This window comes from Lissotriton helveticus, chromosome 9, assembly GCF_964261635.1.
Source record: "Lissotriton helveticus chromosome 9, aLisHel1.1, whole genome shotgun sequence".
NCBI lineage: Eukaryota > Metazoa > Chordata > Amphibia > Caudata > Salamandridae > Lissotriton > Lissotriton helveticus.
In genome coordinates this window covers 513,326,864-513,350,905 of record NC_136070.1, presented here as the reverse complement: position 1 = coordinate 513,350,905, position 24,042 = coordinate 513,326,864, and the positions used below count along the sequence as shown (strand labels likewise).

General features: G+C 46.9%; 1 protein-coding gene across 1 annotated transcript in view; it reads right to left on the bottom strand.

Moving 5' to 3' along the window:
- Positions 1–24,042, bottom strand: part of TBPL2 (TATA-box binding protein like 2) — a 426,294-nt gene that overhangs the window by 272,853 nt on the left and 129,399 nt on the right. The window lies entirely within an intron of this gene.

Sequence of the window (24,042 nt, the reverse complement as noted above, 5' to 3'; positions counted from 1 at the left end):
TAATGTAGGGACAATTTCAGGCGAGAACACACCAAATTAAAGCCCTTTTTAGCTTTGCAAAATCATGAGTCTCCCACCTGATTCGCGCCTGTTGGCCTGTAAGTCACTGAATTGCGATGAATGCATTTTAAACAAGCATTTGCAATGCAATAGGTCTCGCATTAGGAATGTTTGAGCTATAGGTATCGTAAATGACATTTTTTATTTATGTTTTGTTTTTGAAAATAGCGAAATTAATAGCTTTGTCATTTACAATGCCAATAGTTATAACTTTCGCAAATGTGACACCTATAGCATTTGTAATGCAATATGTGTTGTATTTACGTGACTTACATGTATTGATATTACAAATAACAATGGGTTTTAATTTTTTTAAATAAATAACACTTAAATAAAAGTTATTGTAATTTATAATGGCAATAGCTTAAACTTTTGTAAATAACTTTTGTGAAGATTATGTTCAGTGTATTTTATTGTGACGAAAATCCAAGAACAGAAGTGAAATATTAACTTTTTTTGTTACATTTGTAATAAAGCTTGAAACATTGAGAGAACATATTTGAACCAGTTGTTGTTGAATGGTTGCACAGATTGATGCTGTGGTGGCACTGAGTGATGTTGTGGTGGCGAACAAGTGATGCTGTGGCGTTCAGTGATGCTGTGGTAGCGCATAGTGATGTTGTGGCCCCTGAGTGATGTTGTGGTGGTGCTGTAAGCTATGCTAGGTTTTGTTTTGCTATCCTATGTTTTGTTTTGCTATGCTATGTTTTGCTATCCTATGCTTTGATTTGTTATGCTATGCTGTGTTTTGTTATGCTATGCTATGTTTTGTTATGCTATGCTTTGTTATGCTATGCTATGTTTTGTTGTGTTTTGCTATGCTATGATTTGTTATGCTATGCTATGTTTGTTATACTATGCTATGTTTTGTTGTGTTTTATTATGCTATACTTTGTTTTGCTATGCTATGTTTTGTTATGCTATGATTTGTTATGCTATGCTATGTTTGTTATACTATGCTATGTTTTGTTGTGTTTTATTATGCTATACTTTGTTTTGCTATGCTATGTTTTGTTATGCTATGTTTTGTTATGCTATGCTATGCTTTGCCATGAGGGGGTGAGAGGGTGAGTGAGGGTGTGTGTGGGCGAGAGGTTGTGAGAGTGTGTGAGGGGGTGTGAAGGTGAGGGTGTGAGAGGGGGTGTGAGGGTGTGAAGGTGAGGGGGTGTGAAGGTGAGGGGGTGTGAAGGTGAGGCGGTGTGAAGGTGAGGGGGTGTGAAGGTGAGTGAGGGTGTGTGAGGGTGAGGGGGTGAAGGTGAGGGGGTGTGGGGGTAAGGGGGTGTGAGGGTGAGGGGGTGTGAGGGGGAGTGAGGGGGTGTGAGGGGGAGTGAGGGGGTGTGAGGGGGTGTGAGGGTAAGGGGGTGTGAGGGTGATGGGGTGAAGTTGAGGGTGTGTGAGGGTGAGGGTGTGTGAGGGTGAGCGGGTGTGAGGGTGGGGGTAAGTGAGGGGGTGTGTGAGGGTGAGGGGGTGTGAAGGTGAAGGGGTGTGAGGGTGAGGGGGTGTGAGGGTGAGGGGGTGTGAAGGTGAGGGGGTGTGTGAGGGTGAGGGGGTGAGGGTGAGGGGGCGTGAGGGGGTGGAGGTGAGGGGGAGTGAGGGTGAAGGGGTGTGGGGGTGAGAGGGTGTGGGAGTGAGAGGGTGTGGGAGTGAGGGGATATGGGAGTGAGGGGATGTGGGAGGGTGAGGGGGTGTGAGGGTGAGCGGGTGTGAGGGTGAGCGGGTGTGAGGGTGAGGTGCATGCTTGTGCTGGTTTTCTTCTGGGATTAAGCCTCTCTGCATTCAGATACTGCCTGTAAGCCTGCTTTCAGCTTTGCCTAACGGGAGGGGCCTTGCCGTGACTGAAGGTGACAGTGGTCGTTCTTGAACCCCCAGGAACCCTGTGGGTTCCGACGTCAACATAATTCAGCACTCGGACCTTTCACCTCACAGACCTCACGGCAGAACAGCGGTAAATCTACAGCTACAACGGTTGTAGAGAGCATACTAGCTCCTTCACTTTTCACGGCACTGAACGCTCTTTCCTACTAGTCCTTTTCCCAAGCCCTTCTTTTACTCCCCTCCCTGCTATACATCATACCCCCTCCCCCTGCCCCATTGCCTGGTGTGACTAAAACCCATAAAATGTCAGGTTAATCCTGCCGTTTGGCACCACAGCCCTCGGGCAGTAACTCAACGATGAACTGTCGCAGTGGGTCACCGCACAAACATTAATGAGGCGCAGCACTAAGCTGACCGCCCATTAGTTCATTTTATTGATTTTCGGAGGCAGCCAACCCGGTAGTGGCGTAGTTGTTCTTTTCAGCCCCCCGTGAGTTCTCGGGCCCAAGATATAAATCGCCCACTAAGCAAAAAGCGCCCTGTCAGCGCTACCATGAAAATAAAATATGTTCCCCTCTTAGACAATGTTTGTGGTCCTTTTGAGTAAATGGTTTGTCGGTTTGGCGCGCAACTATGTTTTTTGATGTGAGAAAATCCTGAAAACTCACAGGCCAGCTTGGCACGTTATAATACATCCATGGAGATAGCAAGGTCGCTTGAAGGGTGGCTTGGTTTGAAGCACTGCACAGGTCGAAACAACATTTAAATATCAACAAGAAGGCGTGCATATGTAAGAGCGAGGCCTGGAACGCAGGCGAGAGAGGCGGGCTCTGCTTCGATAGGCAGGAAAGTTCCTTGGAGCCTGCGAGGGTCCGGGACATGCCCTGCCTCTTTGCTAGGCTCGCGGTGACGTAGCTTGTCCGGAGCCCGGCACCTTGGAGGCAGAGGGGTGTGGGTAGTGGAGAGCCCAGAAGAAAGCAGGGATTCCGGGAGTGCTGGGGTTCCCGGGAGAGAGCAGGCAAGGCATAACGGTGCAAGCGAGGAAGGTCCTCCAACCCCCAGAACATCCCGTGGACAGGGTGGCGACGTTCCAGGAAAACGGAAGGAGCATTCCAAATAAGGAGGAGAGGAGAGAAATCCGAAGATGCGACGGAGTGATGGAGCCAGAGAGAAAAGAGCCCGGTGAGTGGGAGGGAGTGGGGGGTGTGGGCGCGTGTGTGGGTGTAGCTGTGTGTGTGTGGCTGTGTGTGTGTGTGCGCCTGCGTGTGTGTGCATGCATGTGTGTGTGTGCATGCGTGATTGAGAGAGGCGAGAGGCTGACTTTCTGGGAATGTGGGACAGGAGATGTGCACGGCGCAGGGCTGGACGTGCACGTCCACGAGGTGAAATCACCGAGGGCTTGCGCGTACCCACCCCCTGTCCAACATTCCCAGCAAGTGAACAACATAAGGTCTTTCGCAGGATGCAGCTCTTCGCGCTGCCAACACCAGCAAGACCTAAAAAGGGCTTCTGCTTTCTCAACAGTATGTAACAATCTTTTGTGGTTTATTTCGCTGTTCGCCACTTATAGCCGCATATACTGGCTTCCACTGATAAAACATGCGTATAGCCAGATGTTAAAATATTGGCTTGTATACATCATGCATGACAGGTTGGGTGTACCAAGTCAAAATATGTATTATTAGACATCAGTTGTAAAAGGGCTAAGAATACCTTAAAATGGGGGTCATTATACGCTAGCCATGGCAGGGTCGAGAGTATGCTATTAAATTAACAGTGTTGACAATGCAGCCATCGCAGGGCTGTTGAGTACCTGGTTAAAATACTAATTACGGAAAGAATAATCTTGCTTTGATCCAGATAATTGGCTACCCATAGCTCCCGTAAATTTGTCTACTGTTTACATTCATCAGGAAGCTTTATCTAGCACAAGAGTTGGTTCAAGCAGAAGCGTTTTACAACCGTGGACAGGTGTGTGGGAATGGTACGCATTATAACTTAATCGGCAGAAGAGATGGTGAAAAGGGGGATCTTGTAATGAGAAGCATTGTTACAATACAGATTTTCACCAGGGAAGCCCTCCTCGCTTAGAACCTGTAAAGCCAATAGTTTGCATGCAATGCATTGTATACAGTAAAAAAGCTACCCGCCTTCGCCCTCCCCAGTTATAATATAAATTCCATGAGAACAACGAAATGTTGAGCGCTCCGTTGATGACAAAAAAGTAGCTCAGGGCAAATAATGGCTGCTACAGACATTCTGCTTCAACATTCCAAAGTTTGTCATATTGATTCCCTCAATTTAATGTAGAATATGAGTGTAGAACATTTGACCCTTGATGTGTGGAATGTTCTAATAGCTCTATAGCCCTTTTCCCTCTGGCTTTTCCAGTCATTAAATGTCCTCTACGTGATTATCAGCCACCATCTCTGGTAAATACCTAAATTCTGGGTAAAGTGCTTTTAACGGTCAATGTAGTCTTCAGCCGGGAGACGATCCTAAAATAGTCCAACAAGGCAGGGCCGGGAGTACTTGCTTAAAATATCAGTTCGAAACACTTGAAGGCTGGAACGATCACATCACAACACAGATTACTATAAGGGAGCCAGGAAAGGACTGGGTGTTTCATTTAATGGAGCAGCATGTCAGTCAATGGCCCACAGGCGCGCATGCCGACTCGTCAAATGCAGCCATTTTTAATCTACTATTTACTGAAAATATGGCAAAGTTCACAAAAATATTTTCCCCTCTACTCAAAGATTGGAGCTAGAATAGTAAATGGCCCCTCCGAATATTTGAGGGTAGGTCGGGTCCTGTGCTCGGGTAGAGTAGCCAGGCTGTCATGGCTCCTACTCACTGCAGGGCAACAAAATGAGCCCCTTGGCTGAAGTTTGAATGATAAAATACAGTAGTAATCAGGGTTTAGTGGGCCCCGGTGCCACTGCACCTGCTGCACCAATGGCAGCTATGCCTTTGCCACTACTCCGAGTTGCAGGGGAGGAATAAAAACATAGGCTCTTTCAGGAGGAATCCACAGACAGAGCATCGGTAGTTAGAACTAGGGAAACCCTCATTTAAATATTGATTGTAATGCAGGCCTCGAGTACCCAGTTGCACTACGGATTTATATACAGAGCTAGGGCACCGCTTTCGAGCCCTTTGTGAAAAATATACATTTTCCATGTACAGATGCCTGGCAGCGCCCGGATGCGCAGTTAAAACGTAATATTTGCATTATCCTTATAACATGCTCTCCGTATTTAATGAAAACAGAGCTTCTAAGGCACCTGAGCCATGCCTGCATCCAACCCATCCTTGAACATTCCGGTCCCAGTGCGCGCGCCACGCCCTGAGCACTGGTGCGTGACCTGTGACGTAGAGGCCCTTCCGCCCGCACCCGCTCTAGTGCTGCCTGGCGTCTGTACATCACCAGCCAGCCCTCCGGGGGCTCCGTCTGCTCTTCTCTGGGATTTGTGAATGAACACAAGCCACGCATTCAGGACGGCAGAAGACGCTATAGAACTGGGCGGCAAGACACCTTAAATCAAATATCAGGTAGGCTACACAGGCGTGGGGATTGTTCACGAGCATCATTTTGCAGTTGATAATATAATAGCAATAAAATAATACAGTTGTTATTATCATTGTGTTCTGGCAACAAGAGACGATGAAAACATAATAAAAATAGCCTTCACTATAACCCTTTCTTTACCTCGCACACGCAGCAAGATTCGCATATAACGAAAGGGGGAGCCCGCTCTCTTTGGCTCTGAACCGTCGATCACCTGAAAGTTACTACGTATGCCACAGGCTCCCAACCCACTAAGCTGACTTATGCACGTGAAGGGTGATTGGGTGGGTGGGTTATGTCACGTCGTCCCCACAATGACGAGGCAGACGACATGCTTTATTTAACGAGCTTTATTTTTCATGCTCTTTCCTCCTCTATCCCTACTCTACTCTGCCCACTTCCTTTCGCCCCCGCTCCTCCCTTTCCTGTCCCTCCTACGTTTCCTCCCACCAACTGCTAGAGTGCTACATCACGTTCTTACATCTCCCCTCTTCTTGAACAAATGAAACAGTCAATCATGCTGATAATAGCTTGCTACCTCGGTGAGGGTGTGGACATATTTACAGTTCTTCAATCAGCCGTGCATATTTTCGAATGGTTCGTTGCGATTTCTGATAAGCTTCTGAGTTCTTGCCTTTAGACTCAACGAGACTATCGGGTCTCGGCCGAACATTACCAGCTATGTCACTCTCACCAACCAGTGTCCTCGACGGATTGGCAATGGCGTCTTTGACTGCGGATGGGCAGTTTTAGAAACGTGACACGTTTCTCGCGATCCACTCATTTTCAGACTCTGATGCGATTTTAGTTCCCTCTTGTTGGGTGACTATTAATGGCCCAGCTCGATAGCGGCAGTCTGTCTTCCTTTGTGGCTCTTGTTTGACTGACACTCGATCTCCTTCATGAGTGGATGGGGTTCTGGCTCACTTCCGAGCATCCGCATGTAATTTCACTTCTTTTTGTCTTTTCCGGTCAGGGGCAGCAATGTCCTCATGTTCAAAGTCATGCATATCAGACGGTAAGGTATTATCTGAAATGGGTGTCCGGGTTTCGGTTCTGGGACTCATTTGCTGGCTCAGTTTGTCTCACCCACTCCCACTCGTGTTTGGGAATGTTGAACTCTTTTACCATCCAGGCATGTGCATGTTCCTCTCTCATCCCCCTTTTTTTTTTTTTAGAATGATCTATCTCTGCCAACACATTTTGCCTTCCTTGCAGAGTGATGAGACAGTCCTTTCCTAACATGGTGGGTAATGTCCCATATATTCGTTTTCCTTCTGCAAGCCCTTTGAGTCAGCCTCGCTGACCCCATCAGGGGTGACGGTATATTATTCATGTCTTGATATAACTGTGACTGACATGACATGTTGCGTGGTGGGGTGATCGAATATTCTGAGTCATCGGCTTGAGATATGTTGCTCTGGACGGGGAGAACGTTCTCTGATTCCATTGTGCATTCGAGTGATTGATGCCATGGGCATTTTCGTGACCTTGATTCTGTTGATCCGAGTGATTGTACAGACATGCCTTCTGAATCGGAGGAGTCTTTTACTGATTTCCTTTGATAACGTTCTTTTGGGTGTGTCTTGACTGGTAAATTTCTTGAGCTGGTAGGCTGTGACGAACTGCTCTTGGAATCAGAGCTATCTTTGGGACATTTCTTTGGGTACATCTCTCGAAGGGTCTTCTGTGTTATTGCAATGGAGAGATTGTTTTCATAGCCACTCGTTTGTCTCTGCCTCTCTCGTATGATGTTAATTGTCTCCTCTCAGTTTCCTTGTTGTCACAGGTGTCTTGAGTGCATTTGCCTACCCCTTTCCGGTGTCTGAGTGAATCACCCCGTCTTATGTGGTTTGTTTCTTCTTCTCGCTTGTTGGCGGCACTGACGTCTGTGCCATGGGTGTGATGTATCCCACTGCTTGATGCTTCTTCGGACTCGTCTATGAAGTTTGATGAACAGTGGGTTGCTCGGGTGTGTTTGTGTACCGGCTTCAAGGGTTGGCATGACTGGTCCAGTCTTCTGTAGTTTGTCTTTCCTTCACACTTGATGAGCAGGCTGTCATCTGTTCCATTTGTGTGGTCTGTCCCACTTGATGCTTCTTCAGAATAGTTTGTACCGTTTGTTGAATGACTCCTTGCGGTTGAATGACTCCTTGAGGTTATATCAGTTAGGCTGTCATAATCCTGGATCGTCCCGGTCTTTCGTTTGCCATCCTCCACTGTCTTTTGTATTGTTGAATCAGAGTATTTCATGTCACTTTGTCTCTCCTTCTGTCTTATCTCTAGTCTGCCTTTGCCCTCCCTCTTTCTGTTTTTTTTGTTTCTTGGGCTTTATTCACAGACTTGAGAGATGTCTCCTTTCTTTCATCTTAGTTTCTTGCATTAAGGTGCAATTCTCTTGATAATTCTCTTGCTTTGGCCCGCTCTCCAGCTTCCGCCCTCCTGATGATTTCATTTAGCGAGAACTGCCTTTGAAGGATCTTGCGCTTTGTGTCTGGTATTGAACAGCCCTCAATTACCCGGAGTCGAATTGCTTCCTCGTTTGTGAATGTATTGAAATGGCAGTATTACACCAGACTTTGTAACCTTGTTATGAAGTTTGGTAATGATTCCCCTGGTTCCTGCCGTGCTGCGTTGAAGACAATGCGTTAATGATCTACGTCTTCCTTTGTGTTGCAATGACCGCGTAGCGTCTCTTTAAGTTTTCCATATGTCTCTGTGTCCTTTGCTTAAAATGTTTTGATTAGGCGTCGGCCTTCGTGACCCACCAGCTGAAGTAGTAGTAGCAGACGTTTCCCATCTCTTCGCTCACCGGTTGTTGCAAGAAATTCATCCAGTGACTCCAGCCACCGGTTCCATTTGGGACCCAAATCCTGGATGCCAGTTTGTGTCACTGGGGGTGGCACTTCAATGCAGGGAATGGATTTTTGTGTTTCTTTTCCCACCGACATGATGGAGGAAAGTTCTGGTATGGTGGTGTCACAGGACTGCTCACTATGCTTCCTGTGCTATTTGACGACCCTCTTTGGTCGAGGTCTTGTGTATAGTTGTTTCCTTTGATTTTTGAGAAAGCTTATTTAAAGGTGACCACTGTATTTTGTCTGCCAGTTTCACCTTTTCCTTATAGAGATGTTCCAGATTTTATGTCTGTCTCAGTAGGCTTCAGTGAGTTAGGCTTGGATTGCCTGAGTTCAAAATGGTCGCCACTCAGCTGCAGGTGATTTATGCTTCCTCAGCACTGGTACTTGGCGATGTCGACATCTCGCTCCTTTTCTCAAAACTTACGCGGGTTACCAGCCACTTTGATGAGAGAAAGCTTCCCTGACACTTGTTTACTCGTGTTTCTAGATCATTTATTTTCTTTCTTCCTTTAATTTCAGTTACTTATCTTCACTTGGTGCTGAAAATTGACTTCGGGACTTGCACTTGCTCGTGCTTGTTACACTCTGGATTTGCATTTGCTTGTGCTTGTTGCATTCCGGACTTGTATTTACTCGTGCTTGTTGCATTCAGGACTTGCATTTGCTTGTGCTTGTTGCATTTGAGACTTGCATTTGCTTGGGCTTGTTGCCTTCAGGTCTTGTCTCTACTCGGGCTTATTGCTTTCGCGATTTGTATTTGCTCGTGCTTGTTGCGTTCAGGATTTGCATTTGCTAGTGCTTGTTGTATTTGGGACTTGTATTTACTCATGCTTGTTGCATTCAGGCCTTGCATTTGTTTGTGCTTGTTGCCTTCAGGTCTTGTCTCTACTCGTGCCTATTGCTTCCACGATTTGTATTTGCTCCTGCTTGTTGTATTTAAACTTTGCATTTGCTTGTGACTATTGCCAAACTCTGGTCGCCTGACCTTAAAATGGCCGCTCTGAATCCCTGACAGGGGATTGGAGGAGTCGCCTGACTCCAAAATGGCCACCACTTTTGAAATCTCGTTTTGGACGAGATTTGGCTTCTATCTTCATTCCCAGGGCCTTGGGATCCCCAAACAGTCCGGACAGAGACTCACCGGGCAGACAGTGTTGGCAAACAGTGCAGGAGCGTGTGGGGCAGGCTCGCCGTGTTCTCCACAACGCTGGGCAGCAGGTAAGATCGGGGTGAGCTCCCAGCAGTGGGCAGCAGCTTTCCTTTCCACATACGAGGCAGGGGTGGCACCCGGACCTCGGCTCGAGCTCGAACTCACTCTTCTCCCTCGACCCGCGGACACTTCGGGGAGGTTGCGCAGCAAGACTTCAGAGCGCCCTGGCAATCTCTTCTTCCGCGGCGATCGGCGATGTTACCGCACACGCGGCGGTACAGGGACGGAGGCACTAGTGGGGATGGCGCGTTTAGACCATGCGCTTTCATCCCACCCTCGTCGCCAGTTGTCACGTCGTCCCCACAATGACGAGGCAGACAACATGCTTTATTTTTTATGCTCCTTCCTCCTTTATCCCTACTCTACTCTGCCCACTTCCTTTTGCCCCCGCTCCTCCCTTTCCTGTCCCTCCTACGTTTCCTCCCACCAACTGCTAGAGTGCTACATCACGTTCTTACAGGTGGGTGGGTGGGTGTGTGTGTGTGTGTGTGTCTGTGTGCGTGCAGGGGGGGCTGGCTGTGTATGTATGTGTGTGCGCGTGCCGTTACTGCATGCGAGCCAAGCGAAAGCAAGGGCTGTGTGCGCGTCGTCTGTGCAAGCGCGTCTGAGAAGCACGTCCACAGACCCAAATCGGCGCGTGCCCCGATCTGTACCACTTGGGAGGCAACACAGCAACAATAAGTCTTGCTGGCGACAGCGCTTTACGCTGCAACGCCAGGGGAGACCTAAAAAGTAGTAGCAATTGAGGGGGGGGTTTGGAAGGGAGGGGGAACTCCCTCTTTGTGTACATGTTATGAATGGCGTCCCATAAATAGTTTTAAGCAACAGTTTCTTTACTGTTAAAACTGCAGGTAAAAAAATTTCATCTTGCAATTTTTACAACACAGACTCCTCGAATGAAATTTAACACATCTAAAACCTGAGAGATATATATTTTTTCACAACTCCTCTGGGCCCTTTGTGAAAAATGCAAATCCATTGCAGAGTTAAGTGCAAATTGGTTACATCTTGGTCACATGATCATAAATAACATGGAACCAAAGTTTTACAAAGTTAAGGATACTTTGCAAGTGAAAACAGACTCGAAGAGCGGCAGTGAAGGCAATTTGAAGAGTTACTCACATTAAATAGATTATGTAATGTGCTCAATTCAAAGTGATCGATTCTATGCCCTCGTTTCTACTTGTATTTCGCAACTAAAGAGTCGGTCAGTGTGCAGATAAGAGGTTGAAAGCACCTCCTATTGGCGGCAGATTAACTAGATTCTATTTGTTGAAAACTTTTCAACAGTTTCTCTATTTTTACTAATATCTGGCCTTTCTCCCATGGCATAAACTACACGTGGAAGTAACATCCGACAATTCAAAAACATAATATTACACATCTTATGGCAAGTGAGAAGATAGCTAAGACATATGGTACTTCCTGCGTAATATCTGTTTTGAACATCATAAAAGCGAATTCAGTAAGCTTAAATAACCTTTTCAATTGAAGGGATTACATCTGATGTTAGTATAAGAATTCTCAAGCACGTCCTTTGCAGACTGACATTTTAAGTGTACATGACAACATCCATTTAGTACAGTGAACAAGCATTGGCATAGCCAAATAGGTCTCGCCTTTGGGACCTTATAAGTGTTTAGTTATCCAGCACAATATCCTTGGTGCAACAACATCAACTGTTGCATGGCTAAACACTTATAAGGCCCCTTATATATGCCAATGCTTGTTTTGTCTGCTTTTGTTGTGAGTATTTGGTGAACTGGATAGAATGCTGCTCTCTCTGATATGCGCAGACGCCAACATAGAGTTAGGCTGAAGATGCTGAATTGGACATATGAATGAGGTGATGCACATAATGAAGTTCCTTTATTTTTCTTCTCAGCTGCAGCACCTTCCTGGTTGGCTCGGTGACTTCCCTGATAGTAAAATGCTTTGTTGGTGGGATGTCACTGCAATGTGCCACTAAAATATTAGATTTTTGGCTCCAGTGATGTTGCAACTTGCTGTGCCACACCTGCGCTTTTATGTCTAGAATCTTGGAATGGGTGACCAAATCGGCATTGAAAGCGCGGACACTCATGACAGAAGCACCACTTTTGGGATGGAAGAGTTTTTCGCAAGTTATACTTAAATGCGGAGTGTCTGGCTGGGAAGCTGGAGTAAGCCTGTTGATGTGTAATCTGTATGCTTAGCAGAATTTTCTGACTTGCGATGAGAGGGTGGTACAATTCTTAGACAAATCTAGGTGGGATAAAGCATCCCAGGACATCTGGGTGGAATTTACAGTCCGCGCCGGTGGTTGAAATATCCAGGGAGATGGATTAATTGCAGTGAAGGGACACACATTGACCTCTCTTTATCCAGTAATTACAGAGGGGCATCCTTGTACTAACATACAATCAAGATGACATGTCAGGGAAGTGTGAATCACAGCGATCAGATGTTGACTGTAAAAAGGCCATCATGTATGCCCTCGTGTATGCCACGACATCGACAAGTAACACCCAATTTCGACTGACCCAACTCAACATCAGAAATGCTTCACTCCTTTGATAATACGTTGTATCTACCCTACAGAGAGTGATGGCTGAAATCAATATGGGGCAGATAATGCAGATTTTTTCCGTTTACTCTGGTCATGTAGGTTAGTGAAAGAGTATTAAGAGTGGTAGGAAACCTGGCTACCTTATTCATAATATACTGTATATTAGATCTACATCCAGAGCCCAACAGAGTAAGATCAGGTTCAAATATGTGACATTAGGGTGACAACTAGCAAAGAGGCATGAGGCAATACACTAGCTCAGGGATACTCGATGCTCCCCAATCCCCCCCCAGTTAACAGAAGCACTATGCAGTTGCATACTTGACTGAGCACTATCAGAAATATGTTGAACTAACATGCAAGTATTTATTTACACGTTAACTGAAGTAAAGGAAAAGTAGCACAGAAGGTGTCCTGTAACTTGGATCTTTAGGAACAACTTCATGCTTAATGACATCATGCAACAAACATGTAAACATATGAAGAAGTCTCTTAGAAAATGAAAAAACTATATTTCTTTAACATGCATTGTGAGAAGTTAGCCTGGCATATGATGTCCACTAGTTCTAGTGGGCACATTGCACCAGTCTAATCGACCCTTATTGATGGGTGTTGTAAAGTCAACCTTTTAGAAAGCTATCCTAGTGGTAGCATGAACCAGCAGTCATCAGGCTAAGACTTCAGTAGGCGAGTTAAGCAAGTTGTTTTACCAATTATAATCCCTTGAGTACCAAATGAAAGGACGCCACACAAGGTATATATATCAAATACATATGTATTTAATCTAAACACAACCCCTGTGCACTCTTTATGAGGTCAGAGGTAAAAATACAATACAAGTCACACAGTTAAAATACGATAAGTTGCACAGTATACGTTATGCCCTAGGGGCCTCACAAACTATATACTAAGAGAATTAGAAACCAGGCCTGGGGCATCGCTGGGGCTACACTAATCGACCAAAGGTTAGGAAGTAGGAGGCCCACGGGAGACAAGTGCAGTGTCTAAACACAGCCGTAGGTTACCATTGGTTTTCTATGGAGATTGTAAAAGTTCCAAATATACAATTTAAGGACACTTCCGGATGGACTAGGATGGAACCCTTTTAAACTAGGACACGTTGAGAGTCAAGACCCACGGGAGCACCGGAGTACTCTTGTTACCTCACCCAGGGAAGCCGGGTGCATAGGTGTCTTTTCGTGTCGGGTTTTGTCGTCGTTTTCTATGGAGAGCTGCAAAGAAGTGCTGCAGGCGACCAGAGGAAAAGTGTCCGGGTGGATCGAAGATCTGAAGAACCTGAAAGCAGAAGGGACAGAGCCAGTGACCAGGAAGAAACCAGGAAGGAACCAGGCTAAGTCGGTGATTTCAGGTGAAGTAGTCGAACTTGTCTCTTCAGCCATGAGGTCCAGGAGGCATCGACGATGACCAGGCGCTGGATTCGAGCTGTCCCACAACAGATCTAGTTGACTGCGGTGTTGGTATCCGGATTGGACCCAACAAGCCTTGGCAACCCACGCAGGATGTCGAGATTGGCTCTGTTGCAGACAAGCAAGGTCTGTGGCGCTTCTCCTTTTCAGGGAAGCTGAGCAGGCCTGGAGCAACCAGGAAAGCAACTTAAGTTCAAAGAAAGGTCTTCAGGGGGCTCACTAGCCAACGGACTAGGAACCTGGAAGACGCGTCGAGCTCAAATGCAAAAGCGGGGCCCACGGAACTTTCGCGGAGTGTGGGGGCCTGGGCTTTGGTGCAAATGGTGCTCGGGCTGGGACTTCAAGGACCCCAAAGCACAACTTTGAGATACCTCGTTGAAGGAGTGCAGCTTGCAAAATGCAGGATGTCCAGGAGTTCCGGTCCCACGTCTCTCGTGTCCGCCACGTGTCTCAGCTTTGCTGTGGATGTGGGTCGGGGTCAGAGAAGTCTGGAAGTCCAGTTCCTGTGTCGCAGATTCTTCAGAATCCAGCGGGAGCCTCGAAAATGCATACCGGCAAAGTTGCTGTTGGTGCCTGTTTGAACAGGGTGGTCACTCCTTGACCACAAGGGAGATATCTTCCATCTTCCAGTCAGAATGGAACGTCGAAGGTCCAGGATATGTCTTTTAAAGATTCGTCCAGGGTAATCTAAAGTCCTAGGGACACAGTTCCTATACTTATACTAAGGATGGGGGCTGGACTACCTGGCTAGGTCCCTCCTATGGGTGGACCGGAGAAGTGGGTGGTTACACCCCTTTCCCTTTGTCCAGTTTCGCCCCAGCAACCGGTTTGAACTGGGCTATGCATGCAGCAGTGTCTGTAAAGCATTCACTGAAGGCAGCCCTCCCTGCCCCAATACACAAAACCCTGTCTGGGAAGTTGCCAGCACCTCCCTGGACAGGAAACCTATTGTCCAGGCCTCCCCTGCCGGAGTTTCGTCCTGCAACAGGAGGTCAGACTCGTGTCTGTGGCAGCAGCATCCATTTTGCAATGCTGAGGCTCTGTTCAATTTTTAACCGGGTAAAGCAGTAACTACATGTCTTCTCCCTCTAGAAGGGTGGAATGCTACCCCCGCCGCCAGGACTCGCAGGGGGTGGGGGGTAGTATTGTAAAGTATTTGACATCTTACACAACATGTTTTTATAAAGCCAAACCAAAGTTGGCATTAACCACGAGGATTATAATGCACTTACATATGGTATGGCTATATCATAGAACAGCTATAAGGAGATGGTTCCGAAAGCTGCAGAGGGGCTCAGCTCATGCTAGGGCACCCTCTCACATAAAACCAAGCACTCTGCCTCCAGGATTGTCGAGGCCTACCATAGGAGTGGCTTATGGGTGTATATGTGTCTATATGTATAGGTAGATATAGGTATACTATATCTAAGTAAGGGGTGATTACACCACCTTACCCAGGCTGTGTGAACAGACCTGTGGTGTCAGTTGGAAGGCAAACCAGGGGTGGCACAATACATGCTGCAGTCCTTGGTAGGCCTAAGGTGCACCTATGCCCTGGGTACCTTTGGTACACTATACAGGGGCTCACAAGGGTGACCCAGTAACCAATCTGGTATGTACCTAAATTACATGGTATCAATTTAGAGAGAGAACAGCTGGGCTGTGGTCTGATTAGCAGGGCCACAGCCACACTAAAGGCGATAAACCAGAGAATCACAGCAAAAAGTGGGTGTGACCATAGGAAGCAGACCCTACTCTCCTACACGCCTAAGTGTTTCACCTTAGTGCATCAAATGATACCGCTGCATTAAAACCCATTTTTTAAGAGAACATTTTCAAACATGAACTTGGAACATTTTTAATTCCCTTTGTCCTGCCAACAATGCCATTAGCAAACCAAGAAGCAAGTCAGTTGTCAAGCGCACCCAGTGTGTGGCCTAGAGTCTTCCTATACACAGACAACATTATAATCTATTACCTCAAACACAAGAAAAGGATGTACGCAGGGCGCACCTTAACCTCATATACTTCAAGGTGCTTTAATAGCATTGGTGACAGGCTTCTGAGCAGAGCTTTTGCGCCAGCACTCATTCTCTACAATGTGAGCACTGAGTTGTGGAATCTGCCCAGACACAGAGTTCACAAACAGCATATTTTGGCAAACTGATTCGTCAACGTCAAGTCACCATAGTGTCCTGGCTAAAATCTATCATAGCATTTAATGGAAGCCAATAGAGGACTATTGCATCTTTTAACCCACCTTTCATGGTTTAAAACGAACTGACTATTTGGCAAGGAGTTTTGGATATCCTAGCCTTACCCCAAGTGCCAGAGGATTTCCTGACAGTTCTGTTACTCTGGGAAATGGAAAGCACATGAAAGCTCCACTTTCGCCCTTCCGGAGAGGAGCATCACTACTATTGCTGTGTTTGGAAAAGAGCGGTGGAACCATATCAACTGAATAGCTATTTTGACAGGCCCGGTTTTCTGGGCAGATGTAGCTTTAGCTGCAGACCACATGGTCATGTAAAGGTGGCCATCGCTGATTGGCTACAACATCTCCCTTCTATGTTCCCAATAACCGGAGGGAGTCTCCGTGATATGTAGCCAATGCACCAACAAGGCTTGGATGTGCCCCAATAATAACACATACCTGAGGGATGCAGCAGACACACTAAAATGTTCCACCTCAAGAAATTCTATCACATAAAAGTCCATCATTCTTGCCATGAGGTTGACAGCATCTAGCTGTGGGGTCTTCCTGGAATGTATGCGTGAAGGTACCTCAGGCACATCTGTGATGGTCAATACCTCAGAGCAGGGGCCAGAGAGGCGGCCGATGCCGAAGCACATCTGTGACGGTTTGTACTGGCAGACAGTGCCTAGACAGCAGGCTCCTGTCCGAGGCACATCTGTGAAAAGCGGCATTGCCCAGAAGATGCCGTGGGAGGAAAGGACAACCAGCCTACTCCAAAATGGAAGTAATGTTCCTTGTCAAGTAGGTGTTAAGAGCATGAAACCGCTTCGGACTTGGGCAACAAAGGGCCAAGACAGCCAGACTAGCGCCAATAGGATGACCGGAGCTGGCACTGTGCTGCAGCGAGGTAGAAGCTTGCGTCGGTCCGCGCTAGTACTGGGCCCAGTTCTGAAGTTATGGCTCTAGGGTGCATCAAGGGCACCCTGCACTCACTTCGGGCTGAGAATAACAATTGGCGCAGAGTGAGGTCAAGCAAGGACACATCAGAAATCAGCGCAATATCTTGTACTGATTTCTGATTTGTACTAATCCCAAGAGAGTCCTCTTTATCCTTACCAGTGGTACCCTGTCTCTTGGTGAGTGGGGTCACTCCCTCTTTTCACATACAAGCAAGGACACAGTCTGTCCTGTCAGGCAGATTAACAAGCCAGCACCAGGAAAAACCGACCTCGTAAGGAGCTCTGAGGTCAATGTCGGTCACAAACTCTGCTGGGCTAGGATTGCGTGAGTGTGGGCTCAGAGGATTATGTAAGCATGTGTCTATGTACGATGACACAGTGTGTGTTTATGTCACGGAGTTTGTTGTGTTCTCTCCAAGCATGATAAGTGCTGTGTGAAATACGATAATCTAGTGAGTCCGCTGCCACGATACAGTGTTCGTTTTACTTTGCAAACTAGTTGATAGTAGACTGCACGTGTGTGCTGTGGCGTGGATAAACGTGTGCATTCACTTGTCTGCATGGTCTGTTTGGTCACGTGGCCCACACCGCTCCACAATGTCAAATGGCCCACTTTCACAAACCTCTCTCTAGCAGGCATGATCCCACGAGGGAGTAAGGAGCGCTTCAGAAGGAGCTCTGAAGGCGAGGCGAGTGCAGAGATGGAGAAAGCATGTTCATGACAGGAGGAGGGAGTATGGCTGAAATGGAGGCGAGATTCTAACATCATGAGACCTCAGTGGATAAGAGTTAGGAACTTGTGTGAACAGGCGTGGCACGAACGAAAGTGAAAGCGTCAGGATGTCGAGCCGACAAGGTGACTGCGAGCGGGCAAATGTAAACAAGCACGCGTGTCCCTAATTATAAACAGATGGCCCCTGCGCGCCACTGCTTGATCATCCCGCAAGGTGGATGCCGCCACATGCACGAGTGTGTGGAAAAAGGCACACCAATTTCTAAAGGTCATCTCCTAGGGTAGCACATGTGCGCTGCCTAGGCGAGACCTAAAAATGTAACAAGAAAATGCAGAATGACAGTTATGTTCTGAAGTCAGCAGATGGCACTAGAGATCTAAACATTGAATTTCAAACTAGACAACAATTTATTTGATGTTTTGACTATATCATTGCAGCACATCTATGGTCGGCATGTTTAACTGATGCTATCTGTATAAAATGTTTTATGGCCTACACACAAAACACCTGATACCTGAATAGGTATTGAAACTCATTAAGTACTGATTTCAGGCCTTACAATATTAATTACTTGTACTTCCAAGGCAATAATTTATTAACATTTTTAGAAGCAGGTGTGTGTCTATGGTGATGAAGAATAGGGGTGAGCCAGATGATGCCTCCCCCTGAGATTTATATCCTACCAGAAGATGTAATGGTAATCGAAATATCAGAGGAAACGGCAGCATAGACTCCCTGCGATGGTATCCAGGGAAAATGTGCATCACACAAACGTACAGAAAGCTACAGTCTTCTAAAAGGGCCGTAGAAAGGAGTCAAGCTAAATCTTGCTTGGACTTCGCAGTCAGCACTGGAAGACAGACATTTGGATGTCGACGATCTAAGGGGATTACTACCATCTGTGGATAATTTGGAGGGAAAAAAAGTAACAGGTCTCTCCTCAGGAGGCCACTGCAGCTTCCAACACCCACTGCCCCAGCCAGCATTACCAATGACAACACAACTATTAAACATCACACACCTACAAGTGTGACAATTCAGACTATTTCAGGTCGGAAAGCTTTAAGAATGCCTTTGGTGGCAAGTGTTAGTAAGTTTTAAAACACCGAATAAAAAAAAAAACCTGTTGTGGCGCTCATGTCAAAATTAGACAGGCAGCGCCACCATGTGGCAGATTGTCATAAGTGTCGGTGTTGATAATTAATTTACCCAAAGGCTCAAACTAAGCGCAGACTACCTACCACAAAACAAATGAAATGGTTCCTAGAGAAGCCGACTCAAAGGTTTGATGTTTAGCTGAAAAGGAATCGAAGGATAGGTAATGATGTGATAGAGACGGAGAACCAAAAGTTTGAAATGCCAAGAATTCATAACATTGAAATAAGGGTAGCTGAGCAGTTATACGTTAAAGAAAAGGTCTTCAATTCATGGATAGGTTGGAACAGTTATGAAGGTAAATCCAGTCGGCCTTATACAGAAAGCATTATCTACAAGGGTCCAATAACAAGAAACTGTCTCACACACACACATATAAATATATATTGTATTTATCTAGCTGTGCAGAGTGTAACTCTACTTATTACCATGGCCCAGTGCCGGCATTATAGGAGGTGGTGTACAGCCCCTTTTCTTGAAAAAAAGGCTATATAAGGGAGTAGGGTGAGTGTTTTCTGACCCCCGGCCATTGTGGGAGGACCCTCAAAGGATCCCCAACCCCAGTGGTTTAAATAAAAAATTAAAATGTTAAGAGTGACAAGTCCGTGATCCTTTCTTTGGGATTCACAGAACCTCAACACCTAAAACATGATTCAGGGCAAGCTTTCGGGATACATCAAACCCAGGGCAAACTTCTCTGACCCATAAATCTACTTTCACATATTTGCGGACATGGATTCAGAAACACAAACTCTTGAGGAAACTTAACTTGGTTTGTGGTGCCCAGGCATGAAGCTTGCTCTAGCTTGCTGTACCAAATCAGGATCTGCCGAAAAAGCAGCCCAAAAAAGCCAAGCTTAGTCGTCCAACACTGATGCATAGGCGGTTTGGCAGCCCACAGCAGTGGGGTTGCAAGGCCTGGCCAAGGACCGGATGGGTAGTAGCGGGCAGCGGGCAGCAGGTAGCAGGCATTTTCACAGTGGGCCGGAAGGGTGGGAGCTGGTTTTGGACCGGTGAGGGCCGTTTTTGTTACTGGGGGGCGGTTTTGCTACAGTGCTGCAAAATCGGCCCCCGGGAATAATGCGTATCAGCAGTGTTTTCTACCAAACTCCACTGACCAGGACCAAAGGCTGTCTGCAATGTAGTTTGGCCATCACTATCAGGTTGGGTGTAGGGCATCAAAGTTAGAATATGCATAGGTTGATCGTAATTTATGTGGCGTGCGTTCCTAAACATAAATGCCAAATTTCTGTGGTATTACACATTTGAGCTTCCAACATAACTCATTGTAACTGTTTCAGAGAATGTTTTTGGTTTTTCTATGATTTCAGACTGCGGCCAATCAACCTAGGCCTTCCAACCCACACTGTGCACAGCTTTTTGAAAAGGTTTGTGAATGAGGCTCCAAAAATCTTGCACCTAAAATGGCCACCCTACTAGTCAACTCTGTCTTGCGAGTTACGTGACAAAAACAGCAATTTTTGTTTAGGGGGATTGCCGGGGATTTTCAATACCTCGACCACTGATCTGGGGTCAGCCACCTTTAGGGTTGACCACTCATGATTGTGTATTTTTTTTCCACACCCTGAAACTTTCAAGTATGAGACGGCACCTTTTTGAAACACTAGTATTGCAAAAACTACTGAACAGGTTTACATCAAACCAAACCATTATGCTTTCTGAGTAAAGTTCTACTTTCATGCCAAATTTTGTGTAAATCTGTTTAGAAGTTCGGCCTGAATAGGAGAGGAAATTGTTGTTTGAGAGCTAAAATGGGAACACCACTCCTCTCCCACCACCCTCAAGATCCATCCATTGGAGAAAAACGTAATGAAACTTGGCATGCCAAAAGTTTGCTCACTTAGGAGAGGGTTTTCCCCCCCAAGGTTCCCTCTACCTCATCAGACCCCTTCTCTGTACCCTCTCTGTCCCCACAAGTTTCTGTCAATTCATCTCCAACCAATGCTTTTGGCCTAGCTGTTCTGCGCAGGTGCTGCCGAAGCTTTGACTTCACCAACAATGAATCCTCTATGTGCCCCCAAACTTTGTCCATCTGCGCAAAAGATGCTTCCTATATAGTTCCTCCACCTGTCCCCAAGCTACCCCTCACTGTGCCCCACAGCTACCCCGTATGCAATGATGCCTTTGCCCCAGTCTCAAACGAACCTAGCGCCTCAATCTGAGATTCCCAGCTACAACCATCGCGCCCTTTGTTAGTACACCAGATGATTCCTCTCCACACCCACACAAGACTAATTATCCCTTTAAGTGTTCAAGTATTATGTATATACAGATGCCCCCGTTATGCCCACGCTCCTTGTTACCATTTAAATGGCTCTCTTGTGCTCTCTCTTTCCTCACTTCATCAAGCCACCTCTCGATGTCTCCTGTTCATTTTTCTCCTGCCACTCCCTGTATTCTGTGACACATGGACCCCCTCTTCAATCGTCTATAGGTTTCCCTGGAGTTACCAATGCATTTCTCCTCCAGATGCAAAGGTCATAAATGATATTCTCACACTACCAATTGCCCTCGGCACCCTCTCCCTGTGTTCCCTAGATGCTCCTGTTCGGTCTCCAATCACATAACACCCCCCATCCCCCACCTCGAGTGACCTAAGGCGCTCTCTCTAGATGTGCCTCAAATACCTCTTCTACTATAGACAGATGCAGCCTCTCTTTGCTCGCCCGCTTTGCCCCTAGCCCTTCTTGCCTGTCTCATGATCTACTTGATGCCATTAAACCGTTCCTGCCCCAATTGCCCGGAGACAAAATCCATCTCAGTTCCCCCGATATCCCTTCTGCCTTCCAGCAGCCAAAAACTCTCTAAGCACCCCAGACACACTGCGGCGACTCCTGGGTTTCCATCCACTATGCGTCGCAGGTGCCTCCTAGCTGTGGCCAATCACTCCACTGGCTCCATTCACCACCTCATCTGTTCAGCATAAGCGTCACATGTCCTATTCGTCTCAGTGACTCCACTCACACTTTTCAATCCGTTAGGTAACTGCTCTGCGACCAGTCTCGAAGCTTGCATCATCAAGTGCCTTCTCTAAGTGTCCCAGATATTTTCTGTGCGTCTTAGATGGTCCTATCAGAACCAGCGCCCGGGCATTGCCTCCGTCTGCGCCACAAATGTGCTACCTCCGGTCCCTCAGTCTCGCATAACACCTCTCATTATGACAGGCTGTTCTGCTATGTCCCTCAAGTGACGACACATTGCTCCTCGGTCCCAATTGCCCTAACTGTGTCCTTGCGTGCTGTGTATACCTGGCTAATTATGACAAGCATTTACAATGCAATGGTCTCTGCAATATTATAGGTAGAGCTATTGGTATTGCTCATTATTTTTTTATCTTTTTTGTATCCCTAAATAAATGGCATTAGCTTTTTTTTGCATATGTGATGCCTATTGCATTAGCAGAGAGAGAGTGAGGTAGTGAGATAGAGAGAGAGAGTGAGGTATTGAAATAGAGAGAGAGTGAGGTAGTGAGAGAGTGGGGTAGATAGAGAGTGAGGTAGTGAGATAGAGAGTGAGGTAGTGAAAGAGTGAGGTAGTGAGGGAGAGGGATGTTGTGAGGTAGTGAGATATAAGCATAGAGTGATGTTGTGATGTAGTGAGACAGAGAGAGAGGTAGTGAAAGAGTGAAAGTGAGTTAGTGAGAGAGAGAGTGATTGAGGTAGTGAGTTAGAGAGAGAGTGAAGTTGTGAGCTAGAGAGTGAAGTAGGTAAAGTTCGCGCTATATAAAAACGCATAAAATAAATAAAAATAAAATACACCAACCTTTCACATCGTCACACCTCTCACTGCCCTCTCTGCGGTTTCTTTTTTCGTCCTTTCGCCACCCGTCTCTCCCCCCACACATTCTTATATGTTCTGTCTCTCGTGCAAAGCCCACTCTGAAGTCTCTCTTCTCCAATGTCTTGGCTCTCGCTCCTCCTATCTGCAGCTTTTCACCTCTCTAACGGTACCCCTCGTCTGTCTCTTGTTCTGTGCTTACTCTCACGTCTCTTCTCTGAACTCGGTGTCTCACGCTCCCTCTCCATGACCTTTCACCTCTCCTCCTGTATTTCAAGTCGGCCAGTCTCTCGTTCACCTGCTCGACTTCAGTGCAACTTCTGGCATGCATTTTTAGGCCGACTCTTTCTTTCTGTCAGAATTAGCCCCCCCCCCCCCCCCCCCCCCCGCCCCGGCCTCGCGGTGGCCTCGCTCTCTTCTGTCTCTCTGCAACGCCCCCACCCCCTATCTGCTACAGTCTCGGGTTCCCTGCAGTTTCTCTCCCAACCTGTTTTTCTCCTCCTCATACACGTCCGGTGACTATCCTGCTCTCCTATCTGGCTTTTCTTCGATCTTCTTGCTCCAGCCGACCCCCACTGTGGTCGGTCTGCTCTCCCTGGCCACTACCCCCTCTTGCTACCCTCACTGTTGTTTCCCGACCTCACTTCTCCCGTGCGTGGGGGAGGGGCGCGCCCGCGGCCCTCCCCAGCTGTGTCGGAAAATGTCTCCTGCACAAGTAAAGCATGTTCCCAAAGGGACAAACTTCTTGGCAGTGGAGACGGCGTCCACACTGTTAATATAGTAGGTATCAGATCTGTTCCTTTTGTGAAGCGCTCTGAAACCTTCGGGTAAAGTCCGCGCTATATAAAAAAACGCATAAAATACACCGATCTTTCACATGCGGCCCTCCCCAGCTGTATGTAAACAGTGATCTCTGCCGTGCAGAACGTTCTCTGAGATCACACCAGGTGTCAAGGCCCGAGCCCGCAGCTTATGCAAAAACACAGGAAACAAACTAATATGGGCGCCGAGGAGCGGCGGAATTTTTCACTTTTTAATGAGCAGTATTAAGTTATTTTTGCCTGAACACGATTAGGAAAGCTAACATTCTGCGGGACGAAGGAGAGCTGAGGGAGGGGGGAGCGGGACGAAGGAGAGCGGAGGGAAGGGGGGACGAGCAGAGCAGCTCTGGAAACCACCACTGTCTTTCTCCGAGGCAAAACAGAAATGCCTCCGAGAAAGCATGGTAATTTTCGCATTCGGGGGCGTGTTTTGCTGTTCTGAGTGACGGATGACGTCACTGTCTAAAGAACAGCAAAACTTATGCCCCCGAATCCGAAAAAGACGGGGCTAAATCGGAGTGAGGCTCTCTCCACCAATGGCTGGCCTCCGTTTAGGAAGCCAGGCTTCCTCTCGGTACAAAATGGCCCCTTGCTGCCAACTGGGCTGATTCCTTATTCTGGTAGCCTAGAAGATGCCAGGTAATGACTCTGCAACATTTTGACTAAGTTCCTTTGGAGTAGGACTAGTCTGCTTTGTTGACTCTGCCACTGATAGGAGCTGTGAATATAGGTGCTGGGCAGGCCCCCCTGTACTCTGCTTGTGGGGAGCAAACCGAAGGGCTGGTTGCCAGTCTTAATTTCGTACTTGAATTGGTACGCAGGTATGGCAGTGGACCAAATCTCAGATTGCTATGCAATGGTTATGAGTAACTATGCTAATAAACTT